General features: G+C 44.6%; 1 protein-coding gene across 4 annotated transcripts in view; it reads left to right on the forward strand.

The window, feature by feature from the left end:
• The first annotated feature begins 16322 nt into the window (after positions 1 to 16322).
• GLI2 (GLI family zinc finger 2) overlaps positions 16323 to 18336 on the forward strand; it is a 452275-nt gene continuing 450261 nt past the window's right edge. For all 4 annotated transcript variants that reach the window (XR_011364490.1, XR_011364485.1, XR_011364486.1 and 1 more), the window contains exon 1: positions 16323 to 16608. The gene's annotated coding sequence lies outside the window, so the exon portion shown is untranslated. The remainder of the gene's footprint in view (positions 16609 to 18336) is intronic.

Genomic DNA, 18336 nt, shown 5'->3' on the forward strand with positions numbered 1-18336 from the left:
TAAGCCTGGGAATGGAGCGATTTTAAGGAACGTATATTTGTTAACAATGGTTTGAATTTTTTACAGGCCATCAGATACAATATAAGTTATACATGTTACATATCGTTTTAATCGTAAAGACTTGAGGAACATGCATAACAAGTCAGTTTTAGCCCAGGGCAAATGGCGTAAAAACACAATCCCCCCAAATAGAAGAAATGCATTTTTTTTTTTCATTTTCACCACACTTTGAATTTTTTTCTGGTTTCGCAGTGTACTTTATGCAAAAATTCAGCCTGTCATTGCAAAGTACAATTAGTGACGCAAAAAATTAGGGCTCATGTGGGTTTCTAGGTGGAAAAATTCAAGTGCTATGGCCTTTTAAACACAAGGAGGAAAAAACGTAAACGCAAAAACGAAAATTGGCCCCGTCTTTAACCCCTTAAGGACAGAGCCAATTTCGATTTTTGCGTTTTAGTTTTTTCCTCCTTGTGCTTTTAAAGGCCATAGCACTTGCATTTTTCCACCTAGAAACCCACATGAGCCCTAATTTTTTGCGTCACTAATTGTACTTTGCAATGACAGGCTGAATTTTTGCATAAAGTACACTGCGAAACCAGAAAAAAAATGTGTGGTGAAATTGAAAAAAAAAAAAGCATTTTGTTTATTTGGGGGAAACGTGTTTTTACGCCATTCGCCCTGGGGTAAAACTGACTTGTTATATATGTTCCTCAAGTCGTTACGATTAAAACGATATATAACATGTATAACTTATATTGTATCTGATGGCCTGTAAAAAATTGAAACCATTGTCAACAAATATACGTCACTTAAAATCGCTCCATTCCCAGGCTTATAGCGCTTTTATCCTTTGGTCTATGGGGCTGTGTGAGGTGTCATTTTTTGCGCCATGATGTGTTCTTTCTATCGGTACCTTGATTGCGCATATACGACTTTTTGATCGCTTTTTATAAAAAATTTTCTGGATTTGATGCGACCAAAAATGCGCAATTTTGCACTTTGGGATTTTTTTGCGCTGACGCCATTTACGGTGCGAGATCAGGAATGTGATTAATTAATAGTTCGGTCGATTACGCACGCGGCGATAGCACAGGGGACTTCTAGTATAAGTGCTTTGATCTCTGATAGAGATCTCTGCAGCATAGATATGCTGCAGAGATCCATGAGATAGGCACTCGTTTACTTACTCGTTTACTTACGGCGCCATCTTGGAGCGGTCCCCGGCCGGCTTCAGAAACGGAGATCGCTCCTCCGCGATAACATCCAGGGGGAGCGATCTCCGCCTCTAGACACCAGGGAACAGCTGAATCCGGTAATCGGATGCAGCTGTCATGTTTGACAGCTGCATCTGATTACTGTATTAGCGGGCACAGAGATCGGACCGTGCCCGCTAATACCTACGGTCCCGGGCTACAAGCGGCACCCGGGACCGCCGCGGTTCAGAGCGGGGTCGCCGCGCGGCCCCGCTCTGAACGTCCTTACCGGCATCAGGGCGTAAGTATACGCCCGATGTCGTTAAGGGGTTAAAGGGGAGTGCCAGCTGCCCAGAAAGGGGAGAAAACTAACTACTATAATACTGCTCCTATATACAGGAATATAACTACTATAATGCGGTTCAGGGAAGAGAAAGAGCGCTGCACCTCACACCTATGGCTGATACTAGTGCCCCTAGGCTAAATAAAAAACACATCAGAATTTTGTGTATGAATTGACCAAGCCATACTGCCCCATGTACCATCGTGCAGGTATCTGATACACATGGGTCCCTACACTAAGTCCACACCGTTCCAGTCAGTGGCCACCAACCCCGCAGGCGTGCACAGCCAGGGAACGGGGGCCATGGGACGGCCCCTGCGACCCCACAGGACCAGACCCAAAAATATCACACCAGAACCCGGCCAGCACCGCCGGCGGAGAAGGTCGCCCCCAAACAGCACAACTCTGGATGAGGTATTGCGCTCACCATAGCTGCTGCAAACAGAATGGGAAAAGACAGGAGGGATTAAAACCACGGTGGCACGGTGTGGACTTATTGTAGGAACCCATGTGTATCAGATACCTGCACGATGGTACACGGGGCAGTATGGCTTGATCAATTCATACACAAAATTCTGATGTGTTTTTTATTTAGCCTAGGGGCACTAGTATCAGCCATAGGTGTTTCTTCCCTGAACCGCATTTTGTTTCTCTCTTTTCTCCGTGTTTTGCACTCCTCCTGGTGAGACCCACATGACCGCAATTAGCAGGAGACACCTGAGTGCACATGGTTTTAATCCCTCCTGTCTTTTCCCATTCTGTTTGCAGCAGCTATGGTGAGTGCAATACATCATCCAGACTTGTGCTGTTTGGGGGCGACCTTCTCCGCCGGCGGTGCTGGCCGGGTTCTGGTGTGGTGTGTTTGGGTCTGGTCCTGTGGCATAGGGGTCGCAGGGCCGTCCCATGGCCCCCGTTCCCTGACTGTGCACGCCTGCAGGGTTGGTGGCCACTGACTGGCACGGTGTGGACTTAGTGTAGGGACCCATGTGTATCAGATACCTGTACAATGGTACATGGGGCAGTATGGCTTGATCAATTCATACACAAAATTCTGATGTGTTTTTTATTTAGCCTAGGGGCACTAGTATCAGCCATAGGTGTGAGGTGCAGCACTCTTTCTCTTCCCTTAACCGCATAACTACTATAATACTGCCCCTATATACAGGAATATAACTACTATAATACTGCCCCCTATATACAGGGATATAACTACTATAATACTGCTCCTATATACAAGAATATACTACTATAATACTGCTCCTATATACAGGAATATAACTACTATAATATATTCCTGTATATAGGAGCAGTATTATAGTAGTTATATTCCTGTATATAGGAGGCAGTATTATAGTAGTTATATCCCTGTATATAGGAGCAGTATTATAGTAGTTATATTCCTGTATATAGGAGCAGTATTATAGTAGTTATATTCCTGTATATAGAGGCAGTATTATAGTAGTTATATTCCTGTATATAGGAGCAGTATTATAGTAGTTATATTCCTGTATATAGGAGCAGTATTATAGTAGTTATATTCCTGTATATAGGAGCAGTATTATAGTAGTTATATTCCTGTATATAGGAGCAGTAACTACTATAATACTGCTCCTATATACGGGGATATAACTACTATAATACTGCCTCCTATATACAGGAATATAACTACTATAATATACAGACAAGAAGAGAAAATAGCGCTGCACCTCGCACCCATGGCAGATACTAATGCTTCTCAGCTACATTTAAAAAACAACTCCAGGATGTTGGTATATAATTTGATCAAACCATATTGCCCCATGTACCAGCATGCAGGTCTCCTGGCTCACATGGGTCCCTACACTAACTCACCAGTGTGTCAGTCAGCGACCGCAACCCCTGCAAGGCGTGCACAACCAGGGAAGGGAGGCCATAGAACGGCCCTGCAACCCCACTGTCACAGGACCAATACCCAGAGGCCCCCGTAAATCCCAGCAGGCACCGCCGGCGGAGAAAGCTGTCATCAAACACCACAAGTGTGAACAAGGTCTAAAACAGTCACCACACTCCAGCAGGTAGAATGGGAAGGATAGCAGGTACAAGTCATGTGTGCACAGGTGTCTCCTGCTAATTGCGCCTAAAATAGGCCTAGCGGCATTAGTATTAGCCATAGATGGGATGTGCAGCCGTTCCTTTCTCTCCATGTCGTGTTTTACAGTTCTCCCTTTTCTGAAGAGCTCGCACTCCAAAATTATCAGGATATGCCTATGCTCACATGTCAGTACCTTATGTCTTTCCCATTCTGTCTGCAGCAGTCTTGGTGAGTGTAATACCATAATTATACTTGTTTGGGGGCAGCCTTCCCCGCTGGTGGTGCTGGCCGGGTTCTGTCGGGGCATTTTGGGTTTGGTTCTGTGACATCAGGGTTGCAGGTCCGTTCCATGGCTTCCCTTCCCTGCATGTGCACGCTCTGCGGGGGTGACGGTCACTGACCGACACGATGTGGAGTTAGCGTAGGGACCCGTGTGAACCAAGGGACTTGCATGTGGTACACGGGGCTATTATGGTTTGATCAAATTATATACAGACACCTTGGTGTTGTCTTTTAAAATAGGCCTAGCGGCATTAGTATCAGCCATAGATGGGATGTGCAGCCGTTCCTTTCTCTCCATGTTGTATAACTACTATAATACTGCCCCCTATATACAGGGATATAACTACTATAATACTGCTCCTATATACAGGAATATAACTACTATAATACTGCCCCCTATATACAAGAATATATTTACCACATAACTATAGTCAGGGCTCTATGTAGCAGTTTTTCTGTAGTTTTCCTTTCTCTCAGTACAGTTTTACACAATAAGCTTTTATAGAGATGCGGTGAAGTATTTCTATTTCTGTCGCTTTTATTCTTTTTGGACAAGGAACCCCGAGCGATTATTCTGTGTTCCCCATTCAGGAAATTACCAGAATAGTCTATAGGATTTTCTAATTAACAAATGTGTTTATTTATAGTAACAGTATCGAGCGATGAATCAATGGTCATTACAGCAGCGGGGTTTATTGTGGGGTAAGGCGAAGGCTTTATTGGAGCGTGTGTTCTAGAAGGCAAATAAAACCCCTAAAAACGAGAGCGGGGACTTTATGTAACAAATTCATCAGAATCTTACAGAAATAATTGTGCCCAAATCCTTCTTTTGCAGGATGGTCCCTTATGTCATTGTCCGCCTCCTGCGTTTATTTTAATCACAATACAAGTATGCGCGGCCTCTGTGAGCAAAACAAGAGAGAGCCGGCAATACAGCCAGCGAACAAGATGCCTATTATGTCCTGGCCTGCGCTGCACTAACATAAGTTCCACTTCATAGGAGCCTTTCAATCCCTTCCCCACCGCACATAGAGCCGGCCTGCCCGTTCCTGAATAGGCTCGGAATAGCAGCTCGGCCGTCTCACAGCGGGCGCACCTAATTAGATATAAATACATTTAACCCGTCAAGCAGAGCCTGTCCCCGCTCGTATTCATGTATGGCAGGACAGGTCTCCACTTGCTCAATGGGCAGGAGCGGTGCCGGCCTCCTTCGAGGTATGTGAGTGAGTTCTCACATTAGCACCTAACAAACAACAACAGGGGAGCGCAGCGGAGCACGGAACGCAGGTTCTATGCCGCCAAACTGCTGACCAATCCCTGAAAGCAAGTGGGGCCTTGTACGCCCATCAATAGGCCGCACTCTGTCAGAGGGATTAGAGAGGTCTAATGGCAGGTTTTTAGTTCTTTCGCCTCACCCCGGTGGCTGCCCCCGCAGGGTCTCTTTCAATGACGGGATTGAAAACACCTCTCTAAGAAGCACAGATTCAATTACATTCCTGGTAGGAAAGCAGGAAGGAATGTGAGGTCCACAGATCTGGGGGCACAATCTTACCAGGGTCTTCTGTGTTTGTCACCAGGGGCGCCTCTTACGTGGAATCTTTGGAAATTAAAGGGGGGGGGGGGTGTCAGGGTAGAGGACACTAACTATAAGAGATGGGGTTGGCCATCACATTAAAAATTATTCATATCTCAGCCACAACTTTGTGATATTTTCCACCAGTGGGTGATTTGGCCTCAAGTTCTGAGGTGTGTGGTTTGGGGCTGTTCCTGGCATGGGCGAGTATTGAGGTCCATGTGGGTAATAGGGAGTCCTCAATATCACCCAGAGATATTTTCTGATAATTGTGAAAGGTATCTACAGTCCGGGACATGATACAACTGCATTATTTTGTTGTGTCCATCGCAGGTTGACATTATCCTACCGCTACGCAAAGCTGAGATGTAGCCAAGCTCTGTGAACAACACAATTCCTGGCTAAAGATAATTGTTTTATGATTTTTTTTATTGTTTCGTGCTCCTGATTTAGCATTATACCACAGGTTAGAGGTATTAATGGAGCTCCAGGGCCCCAATACAAAATCTGTAACCTACCATGCACTATTTACAGTAATGGTATCTTCAGGTGCAGCTGGGTCCTCTGAATGCCTATAGCAGTCATGGTGAACATTGGCACTCCAGCTGTTACAATTACCTCACGCCTGAACAACCAGACATGGCTTAAGCTGCCCAGGTATGATGGGAATTGTAGTTTTGCTACAGCTGGAGTGCCAAGGTTTGCCATTACTGGCCTATAGCTACACCCTGGCAGTGGCTGCTTACAGCTGTCTATGGTCGTCTGTTGGCTGCTGATGAGTTGGCGCCACATGTGTGGACCTTGGGGAGTCCTTACCATCTCTTAGCCAAACCGCTTAGCCACTTTGTCCCCCTTACAGCACCAGCTTCCATTCAGCTTACCTATCTGTTGCTGTATGGTTGTGTCCTCACCAGGTATTGCACAGCTTATGTATACAGAGTGCCCATAGACTGAACAGGCTATAATGGTCAAATGTCAATAGTGTAACTTCAGCCTGGATACACCTGGATCTTGCAGCCTCAACTGTCCTGAAAAGTAAAAGTCTACGGCAGAAACTATATGCAACCATATAGGCTTTTTTTCGCATGTATAGGCAGGCAGTATACTGTATATCATGCAGGTTGTATATCAACTGAGGACAATTAACATAGGCTAATTATATTATGATCTATGCATGCTTACCAGGCAATGCTCTTTGTTGTACGAGGGGCTGCTGATAAGACTTTTGCTTTGTGTTTCTTTTTGTTTCTATGGTAACAGATATTATATCACGTGAAAGCCTCGTGTGTCTATAATATACAATTTTCAAATTTTGTGTATGTAGCTTATGGCAATAGTGATCTAGGCGTGCGGGAAAACAAAATGGCAGAGTCTGAGGCGATATTCACAGCAAATAAGAGCAGAGGAGTAATAAAATTCTTGTTTCTACAAGGAAGGTCCGCGAAGGATACTCATGGTGATATGTGGCAAACATTGGGGGATCAATGTCCTTCCTATTCTACAGTTAAGAGCTGGGTAGCCAAATTTAAAATGGACCGATACAGCACCAATGATGAGGAAGATTCCAGAGATCGTCGATGGTGTGCACAACCTCATACTGGAGAATCAGTGAATTTCAGCTAAAGGAATAGCAGACATGATGGGGATTTCTCATGAATGTGTTTGTGTCATTATCCATGAACATTTGAACATGGATCTGCAAAGTGGGTCCCCAGATGTTTGACAACAAATCTAAAAGCATGTGAGTGACAACTTCCCAGTCCATTAGTCAGAGTTTCCGGACTGATAAAAACTTCCTGGATCGACTAGTCACTATGGATGAGACCTGGATTTATTTGTATGACCCTGAAACCAAGGAGCAGTCAGAAGAGTGGAGGCACAGTGGTTCTCCTGGTCCAAAGAAGTTCAGGGTGCAAAAATCAGCCACTAAAGGTGATGGTGTCTGTATTCTGGGATAAGAAGGGTATTCTGCTAGTGGACTACATTCAAAATGGTTCCACCATCAATGCAAGGTATTACATTGAACTTTTGGACCAATTGAAGACAGCTCTGAAGGCCAAAAGGCGAGTCAAGCTGTCCAAAGGAACCTTGTTCCTGCAAGACAACGCCTCCCGCTCACACTGCACAAGCGACCACGGCAAAACTTGTCGAGCCAGGCTCCCAGCTGGTTGACCACCCACCTCATTCATCAAATCTAGCTCCCTCCGCCTATCATTCGTTTCCAAACCTGAAGAAACACCTCAAGGGTACAAAATTTCACACCATTTCTGATGCCATGGCTGCTATGGATGACTGGTTTGGGGCACAACCAAAATCCTTCTTTTTCAAGGGTTAGAGAACTTGGAATACTGATGCAAGTGTGTTGACATCAGTGGAGAGTATGTGGAATACATGTAAACTTTCATCTTTCTATCTCATTTCTCAAGACTTATCAGCACCCCTCATATAACAATTCAGTCAGTATAATGTCACTGAGTGGTTACAAAAGTTCTGTGTGACAGGAGAGCTGACAATACAATGCAAACACCCCCAGGATTCTCTGTTACTGAATTTGGATGCGCAGCAGCTGTGTGCACAGTAAGACTTGTCCCACTCCGTGCTAGCTTAGGAATGGCTGTAAGCATGCAAAAGACTGGGACTTCCTGTGTTTGTATACAAAAATCGGCAGACCAAACATCGTCATAGAGGGAGCCTGGACCGCAGTTTGACAGGAAAGGAGACATCTAGTGGCCGTCTGTATAATGTTGATTTAAACATAGAAAACCTAAAAAAAAATATATATATATATTATATATTATCGCTTTAAAAAAAAAAAATAGTTTTCATTTATGCTTTTATACAGTTAAATAATAGAATACAAAACATTGAAATAAAATCACTCTTGATCTGGAGCAATGATATCAGCTTACAACAGTATTCTGCTCAGTCATGCTATAAAAGTGTACAAGAGAATGAAGAAGTAAATTGGAAAAAAACCTCATAGTTACAAAAGAATGATCTGCATAGCGTTCATTCTCAAATATGAGCTGAATAGTCTACAAAAAAAGACATTGGGGGACATTTATTAAGTCCGGCGGTTTTTACGGACTCCGGAGCTCAGGGGATTTATGTAGAGACGCACTGCCTCTACATAAATCCCGTATGCACAGAGCCCGTCTGTGAGAATAATCTGAAACCTACGCCAGCTCAGAGCTGGCGTAGGTTTCAGTATCATTTTTGCCCCGGAAAAATGATAAATGCGGCGCACACAGACGTCGTGCCCCTTCTGCGTGCTGCCACACCCCCCTCTCTGCCCCACTGGCGAAGGTGGCGCAGATCGGCGCAATGCAAATAAACTATTCGCAAAAAGACCTTTTGGGAATATTTTTCCGCCGATTGGGCCAATCTGCGCCAAAAAAACGCATTTTTGCCTTTTAATACATGTCCCCCATTGGGTATTGCATTTGGATTAATAGCTGACAAAATACATCCACATTTAAACGGCGCTCGGGAAATGTGTCGTTTAAGCTTGCAAAACTTCTTGAGATCACAACCCTTGTTAATTACGTAAAACATTTTTTTCCCCACAAGTGACGGTAACATTTGCGCAACAGAGACATTGCGTCTGACGTCCGGTACAGGTTGTGTTTCCCTAACAATGTACATTGCCATTTTGCAAACAAAGTTCTGCAACAAGTGTGTAATAGGTGATTTTTTTGAAGCTGCAGAGCTAAACAAGAATGTTCCCATTTACTGATAGCAAGCAGAGATTTTGAACATGTCGAAGATCCGAATGACAATGCAATCTTTTAGAACATGTACTATTTGTATAGGACTGGCCACCCGCCCTCTTAGTGAGGAGCAGCAGGAGTTTTGCCTGTAACGCTGCTGGAAGGAGGCATTTTGGAGTTTCGCCTGAGTTCAGCTGCCCGGTCGTGTTTTAACCCGTTTGTCATATCTCCAGTTTATTTGTAAGCTTCAGGAATGTGCTGTAAAGTAGAGGAAAGAAGCATCTCCGCAGCAGTCACCTGCCAACATTTGCTTTGCTGTGGCGTCCGAGGCTCCCTATTAAAGGATTATACAAGAGGGCGGAGGTTCAATCAATACAAAAAACGAAAACACAGGCGCCTGAACGCGGTCCGGGTCAGGGTGAACGTACCTTGCTGCAGGATCATGGGCGTCAACCACGACCTTTCTAAAAATAACCAGCTGAAAATGAAGCCCCGGGGCTGACAGATGCTTCACTGCTGCGGCGCTGTGACAAGAGCCGCTGGGTTGTGTTCCAGAGTACGCCCGTGTCTTCACTGGGTTCACAATGACTGAAGTCACTGCCCTGCAGGCCTCAATTCTCTTACTTATGAGCGATCAATTCGAGCAGCATGTCGAGTTAATAACAAAGCACTTATGTCATCATAGTGCCAATGTTCTCATGTGTACATTGTGACTCCGTGGTTCCCATGAGACCAAAAGAAAAGAGATCCATGAGGATGGGGTGTCAAACATGTAGAATGGAAATTTTCATAATCTCCCATGATGCATCTGGTGGATGCACCTAAGGAGACCCACAAGTTGGGAAGTTGGTGCATTGCCCCAGTACATGCTAAGGTTGCTAGAACATGCTGGGAATTGTAGTTCTGTGGCAACTGGAGAGCCACAAGTTGGAAGAACTGCCCTACAACAACCCACAAATAGTGTTAAGTGGAGAAGCAGAACTGTTTGGGTTTGGTACTGTTCTCTGAACACTAATGGTGTGTTTATCTGACAGATTTGTAAAGCCAAAGCGAGGAATGGATTTGAGAAGGGTAAAAATTTTAGTCTTTTCTTTATGACTTGCCAAGAAAACATGGATCCAGCCTAACCCTACCCACAAGCAAAAGAACCTAATAGAAAGAAACTCAAAAGTCAAAAATGGCCTGTGTTATCCTACTGGCACATTACTGTGTCAGAATTGGCCTGCTATGAGTAATAAGGAGATTTCCGCTATCTTCAGCAATGTGGAAAACATCATGAACCAGTAACCATGAGGAACACAATACATTGAGAAGAGCTGTGACAAGCATAAGGCCTCATTCTCACACACAACATGGATTCTACATTGGAATCTACAATGTAATATATACTGCAGTTTTTTACTGACAGATTTTAATTCAGTAAATAATGTATACGGAGCAATAAATGTTTTGTGACATCTATCAAAGGTATAAGACTGAGCGCATATGTCAGAGAATTTCTCACACGTATAATCCAACTTATATGAATAGTAAAAGTTCAGCTATCAGGAGCTCACAAGAATATTCTCAGCATTTGCCTTAAAGTCTCCCTGTCGTTATAACTTTCAAAATGTAAATCCACAGTAGATGTGACATAAAGCAAGTTCGCAATATATATTCATTATTTTTTTTTTGTTATGCTGTAAAACAAAGCTGAACTTACCAGAAATCCAGGTCCAGTCTCCTGAAGGCAGCTATATAACAGCTATACATACTGTATCCAGGTCCAGTCTCCTGAAGGCTGCTATATAACAGCTATACTTGCTGTATCCAGGTCCAATCTCCTGAAGGCTGCTATATAACAGCTGTACTTACTGTATCCAGGTCCAGTCTCCTGAAGGCTGCTATATAACAGCTATACTTACTGTATCCAGGTCCGGTCTCCTGAAGGCAGCTATATAACAGCTATACTTACTGTATCCAGGTCCAGTCTCCTGGAGGCTGCTATATAACAGCTATACTTACTGTATCCAGTTCCAGTCACCTGAAGGAAGCTATATAACAGCTATACTTACTGCATCCAGGTCCAGTCACCTAAAGACAGATCTTCTGACTTGTGCTGGTTGAAAAAAACAGACTAAACACAGGAATTGCGGCCAGTACAGAGAGTCACGGCTCAATGTGTCTGTCAATCACATGACTGCTTTCTCTCTGTGAGTACTCAGATGGCCTGGGATACACTGTTGACTGTTTCCTGTTTTTTGAGAAAAAAATGAATCAGAAAACAGGTAGTGCCATGTTTTCCATGATAACTAAAAAATAAATAATGAATGTAAATTGCAAACTTGCTTTACATTACATTTACTGTTGATTTAGATTTTGAAAGTTATAACGTCAGGGACACTTTAAGGGTACAAACCCACACACCGTATACACAGCAGATACGCAACAAATACACAGCAAATACGCAGCAGATTTGTTGGTACAGATTTGATGCTGTGTTCAGTTATTTAGATCTAATCTGCTGCGTATTTGCTGCGTATTGCAGCAGTAAATACGCTGCTTATACGGTGTGTGGGTTTATACCCTAAGGGCTCGTTCACACAGAGCAAAAGCAGCTGAATTTCTGCGCTGAATCAGCGCTGAAATTTCAGCCGTTAAAATAGGTGCAGAGCTAATTTCCATTGTGTTGAATGGAAATTCTGCTCTGCAGTTCACACAGTGGAATTTCCGCACTGAACTAATCCGCTTTCCGCCAGAAGAATGAACATGTTCATTCTTCCGCTAGCGGAAGCCTATACAAACCAATGGGGCTCTAATTTTCTGTTTCAGCGCGGAATACGCGCGTATTCAGGGCGGAATACAAGCGTAATACAAGCGGAAATTACGCGCTGAATCAGCGCGGAAATGGGGAAAAAAGGGGGGGGGGGAGGATTCTAGTATATATTCTGGTATAGTCTAGTTTACTCGCCAAATACTCGCTGAATTTCAGCGCTGAATGCATGCGGATTCAGCGCGGATTCCTCGAGTATTCCGCGCTGAATTTGTCAAGAGCTGATTACGAGCTGAACACTTTCCTAGCTGAATACGCAGGGATTCTGCTTGCATTCTGCTTATATTCTGCTCGGAATTCAGCGTCAGTTGATTTCAGGCGGAAATATTTCCTCGCGTAATCCGCCCCTTTTGCTCTGTGTGAACGTAGCCTAAAGGAGAAGTCCCATGAACCTAAAAAAATCAGAGACAGGAAGGGGTGTGCTGGAACATAATAAAGAAAGTATTCATAAACATTTGTAGCAGCTTTCATTGTAGATTACAGCGCAGTTTATACAACAGGGCCTTTATAATTTTTCAGTTTGTAGTTGCACAAATAGGCAAATCCATCGTCAGCTCCCATCTGAACAGCTGAGTACACATACCTGATACATACCTGACATAACTGACGCGTCTATACGTAACCGGATCTGTCAGCTGACATTAGAAGGAGAGGTGCACATCGCTCCTACATCACGTGCAGCAGTGAGCTGAAGCCGGGGCCCGGCGGATCCAAACTCTGGGTATCCGACTCACAATTCACGTAGGCACAGTAACGTCACTGCAGGATCTAGAAGGATATGACTAATGTGACATGACCTGCGTGTCAGCTGCGCTTGGTGTCGGGGGCCCTGCGCTAGGAACCATGAGGCACCATTATATGATCTCTCAATTTTCAGATGTTTTGCAAAAGGAAAATTAGCGCAATATTTACCAGTAACCTGCAAAGTTTTTGGTATTTGGGGTGAATAAAAGGCACATTCTATAAAACCTGCAATGTGGCAAAATAAACACTCGCAACATATTGATTCCAATTCCTACTGCAATGTACCTCTAACTTGACACAACTATACTATTTTACATTTCACAATCTAAGAAGTAATCAATCATTAGATATACATCAATGGCACCAAACAGACTCCACCGACTTATAATGGGGTCCAATGGGGATCTGTCATGGTGTCAGTTGTTTTCATAGGAAGAATAGCATAACAGTGTGAACACGGACAACGCATTAGTAGGGAGGCAGCTTGCTGCAGCAGAAACTTCCCCACTGCTCAGCTAGGAGATAAGGTGGGCTTAGCCGGGTGGTCTATTCACACAGTAAGAGCTCTTTTACATGCACACATAAATTGCTTAATTGCTTGTTTAGTGAACGACAAGTTAGGGCGGGTTCACACTACGGAATTCTCGCGGACAATGTCCGCGGAATTCCGCCAGCTGTCCGCCCACACGGGCACGCGCTTTTCCGCCGGCTCCATAGACACCATTTTATGGGCCGGCGTATTCCGCGGAATACGCCGGCCCATAGAATGGTGTCTATGGGGCCGGCGGAAAGGCGCCCAGATGTGCAGGCGGACAGCTGACAGAATTCTGCGGACATTGTCTGCGAGAATTCCATAGTGTGAACCCGCCCTTACACAGAAAGATTTATCTGACAGATTTTTGAAGCCAAAGTCAGGAACAGACTATAAACAGAGAAGAGGTTATAAAGTAAAGACTGAGATTTCTCCTCTTTTCAAATCCATTCCTGGCTTTGGCTTCAAAAAATTGTTACATAAATCTCTCTGTGTAAACACACCATTAGATAAGAAGATAAATTGCTATGAAAAGTCGTTAATGTGATCGTAATTACGTTCGGATTTATTCTGTGAATATTCGTAATTGCAATTGCATACTGTGATTGAGTGTTTACACAGAAAGATTTGACAACGATTAACAATGATTTTGAGGTCAGCTAAAAAGATGCGATTAACGACATACATACAAATTTTCATTTGTAGCTTAATCGTTGCTGCGTTTACACCAGAAGATTATTGCTTAAATTCAAACAATTTTTTTGCCCTTAAGATAGACTTTACATTTTATTCAGAGGGCTGTGTGTTTCGAGACCCTTTGGACTCTTGGTGACAGACAGTTTTTCTTGTGAAGCCAATTTGCTGCAGTGTTCTCGGCGTCATGTCTGATATTCCCCTGACCTTCTTCCACTTTGTATCCCGTTACATGAAATCAATGAATGTGTCCGACAACACGCGACTCTGCTGATTGCTTTGTTGTTTTGTAGACTGATATAATTGGGCAGTGACTGGTACAGTGGTTTCCTTTGGCAGCACGTGCACTGAACCTATAGCTATTTCCATGTATGTTCTTGTCGGAGGTTATTATAAAAGGAACAGATTTGTATCTACTGTATATACATTAATATAATGCTCCATTTATTAGATTCCCCTAATGCCCTATTTGGCATACAGCACTGCAAGCAATAACTCTTGGCATAGATCCACTAGATGATAAAGTTCTTCTACAGAAATATCGGCCCATGTGGACAGGATCACTTCTCAAAGTTCTCTCCGCACGTTAGATGGGGGTCCTTACAAGCTGACATCTACCTTCTCCCCGAGAGGTCTATAGGATTACAATCTGGGGACTGTGAGAACAAGGAAGCAAGGAGAATTCACTGTCATGTGCTTGGTGCCAATCCACGACTATACGACCCTTGTACATAGGGGAAATAGCCGCCACAATGGCACTGGAATTGGTCATCTGTGGTTATTGCCGATCTAAGTTCAGGAGCGGTCGGTCCGACATGTTAGTCACTCGAGAATCACTGTATAGTCCACGATACAGAATGAGAGTTTTTACATGCAACTAAAAATCTTATTACTGGATCATGTAAACCAATAAATTTTATTCGATATGCCTTAAAATAACACAAGTCCCTAAACAATCTCAAATAAATTGATAATAAGTGTGAGATTAACCACTCGATATGTACTATAGATATAGCCAACACTAGGCGATATAGTCGACCCCTCAAACAAAACAGTAACAACAAATCACTAAAAATGGCGACACATATCTATCACCATGGTCAATGAATAGCGGTCGCAGAGAACTGACATGTCAGTTTTTTGTGCGGCCGGATGGAATCATGGCCGAAGCGTATACTATGTGTATGCGCTCTGGCCGGGATTCTATTAATTCACAATACAGTGTACGTTTTGTGTAAATCATGGCTGTTGTTGCAAATTGCAACAACGGCCGTGATTTATGTAAAACATACGTTGTCTGAAAATAACCTTAATATGGATTCTCTCTGACACCGATCACCAGCAAATAAATCACTGGATTTTAACTACATTGGGGGTGACAGGTCCATACAGGAAAGATCTGACCCCGAGACACAGGTGGGCTCTAATAAAGGAGACAGCCAGTGTAGATATAACACGGGCAGATCTACATTTTGGCCTTTGCATCATTCGCGCCTGATGTGGATCCTGACAGTGAAATCAGACGTTCTCACCATTAGGAACATTAGTAGATTCTGGTAATCAAACACTTGAGCTTCCTACAAGGTAACTGGGTCAGGTCCCTGCCCGGGATAATCCTGCTGCCATACGCAATGGGTCAGGTGAGTTAACAGGGACAGCGATGAATCTGATTACAGCTGGAGCTTCTTCTCACCCCCATCATCCTCAGTGACGTCACCCGCCTCTATTCGTCCTCTTGGTTTCTGGGTAATTTCCGGCAATAACACGTTAGCCCACATTTATTACACTGTCTGAGGCCAAATTGTTCTGATTCACCCACATTGACCAATCACAGCGCAGCTTCATATTATACTGCACACCGATAGGATAAAAGCTGCGATGTGATTGGTCGATAAGGGCGAATAACAACAACTTTACTCTCGGATGGTTAGATACAGTGGCTGCAGCAATGTATACAATGTTCTCCCCACATCTGCCCTGGTCACCAGAGCTTACATCCCAGTATAACCCATACAGGGTCTTCTGACTATTGGGGAAGAACTGTCAGATGATCAATAATCGATCTATCAATCTGTCTCTCACACACCTATCTATCTATATCCATCTATTTCCCCAGCAGTGTAATATAACAACAGATAGTAATGTATCCAGCCTAGGTGTGACTCTCCACTAATAACTTACATATTCCTATTGCCTCCTGGGCTTTATGTGGAGACTCACCTGATCTCTGAGGACGTGTGAAGGCTGAGGCGTTGCCCTTAGCAACCAATCGCATCATGGCTTCATTTTGTAAGCTGCAATCTGATTGGCTGTCCTGGAGCCATTATCACGCTATGTCTGTGGATGTTGCTCATAGCAACCAATCCCCAGTGCGGGCGGGATGGGGAAAGCAGGGATGCCATTGGTTGCCGGTTGCTATGGGAACTCCCGGCTCCATGCGCTACGGCAAGAAAGGTCGGGGACACTGCGTGATAATAATGGAGGCCTGAGGCACCTGCGGGGAACAGACTTTACCTCAGAAGCTTCCAGCTGGTCCGGAGATAAGGAGCAGAAATGGCGCTTACTGAGGCCGTGACTGGACACTGCGCTGAGAGCTCTGCTGGCTGTCAGTGAATGGCTGCTGAGGGAGCAGATGGGCGGGACGCGGCTGATGAGGTGAGCTCGTTTTGGCGCCTTCTGTGTGTAATATGGGGCCCCTACCTCTCCTGTAAGGGCCCCAGCGCTGTGAGGAGATATATGGCGCCATCTTACAGCCCCTCCTTCTGCCTCCATGATGTTTATGGGACAGGGTGTACATCTTAATGGCGCCTTTTTTTTACCACATAATGTAGAAAATGAAAAGTAGACGATATTTGTGTTTTGTGGATGTGGAAACCGTGTATTTCAGCCATTTTGTGAGAGTTTTATGGCATAAAATGACACATGGCCGCAGTCAGTACCATTACCGTGCGTTATGGCATTTATTCTAGTTTTTGCTTCTTTTTTCTGTCGGGGCGGATCCGCCGGGAGTCTCACATACGAAATCCGCAGCTAATCCGCAATACACATATTAATAATAATAAGAATAATAATACGTGTATTGCGGACTCCCGGCGGATCCGCCCGTGTGAATTTACCCTTACTCTTCTCCTGCATTTTAAAACATTTAAAGGAGTATATCTGAGTATCTGAGGATAACGGGGGGGGGGGGGGGGTAAATATAATAAATATAATAAAAAACTGACACTCACTTGCCCTGATCCCCCCCACAGCCACCGCTCCTGGTCACTGGTCCTCTCAGGTATTTCCTAATTGCTGATGATGCGCCACTAAAACTGCCTGCTCAGCCAATCACTAATGGAAGCGGGACATCGATGTGGCTAGTGATTGGCTGAGCCAGGCAGATAATGCAGCAGGAGCGGCATGGCCGGTGCTGGGGCATCAGGGCAGGTCAGTAATACGTTACCCCACCCCAAGTCATATATGCATTTATTCTTACCCCCACATAACCCCTTTAGGGTATGTTAACACATACTTATTCTGCCGCATGTTGCAGCTATTTATTTATGTTGGTTAAATCTGCCCCATCAAATCTGCAGCAGAATAAGAACGAGTGGACTTACCCTCACACAGGACAATTCACAGCGAAAATCTCGCTGCGAGTTTTGCAGCGAAATTCGCTACGAGGTAAGGTCCTGACAGGTCCCTTTGAATACATATTTGCAGCAGTCTGAAAGGCCGCTGCGTGTATGTAATTCAGCCGCCCCCTTAATCGGCTCCCGCTGTCTGTATACATTACCTGTCTCCTTGCTGCCGGGTCCCAGCTTCCTGCTCTGCCGCCCAGCCAATCAGTGTGTTGCCCACCCACAGCCACTGATTGGCTGGGCGGCAGAGCAGGAATCCGGGACCCCGTGCAGCAAGGAGACAGGTAACGTATACAAACAGCGGGAGCCGATGAAGGGGTTAAGGGGGCGGCTGAATTACATACTAGCAGCGGTCTGAAAGTATGTATTCACAGGGACCTTTCAGGACATTACCTCTCTTACCTTTCTGCTGCGAGTCATCCTATGTGAACCCACCCTAAAGGGAACCTGTCGCCCCTTAATAGGGCTCCCCATACTTACCCCATCCTAGCCATGTTCCGCTACCCATGCGGGTTCCACTGCGGAGATGCGGCCACGCACTCATCTGCGTGCTCAATATGCAAATGAGTGGAGAGGAGTCCGACGTCCATACGAAGTCACTGGAGCAGTGATTTTCTCTGGACATCAGACTCATCTCCGCTTATTTGCATATTGAGTGCACAGATAAGCAGGCACCTGTATCTTTGTGGTGGGACCAGCAGGATAGGGTAAGTTGGGGGGCCGTATCCAGGGGTAGGGTGAGTTTGGGGAGCTGTCCAGG

The sequence above is a fragment of the Dendropsophus ebraccatus genome, chromosome 9 (assembly GCF_027789765.1).
Source record: "Dendropsophus ebraccatus isolate aDenEbr1 chromosome 9, aDenEbr1.pat, whole genome shotgun sequence".
In the NCBI taxonomy this organism is placed as follows: domain Eukaryota; kingdom Metazoa; phylum Chordata; class Amphibia; order Anura; family Hylidae; genus Dendropsophus; species Dendropsophus ebraccatus.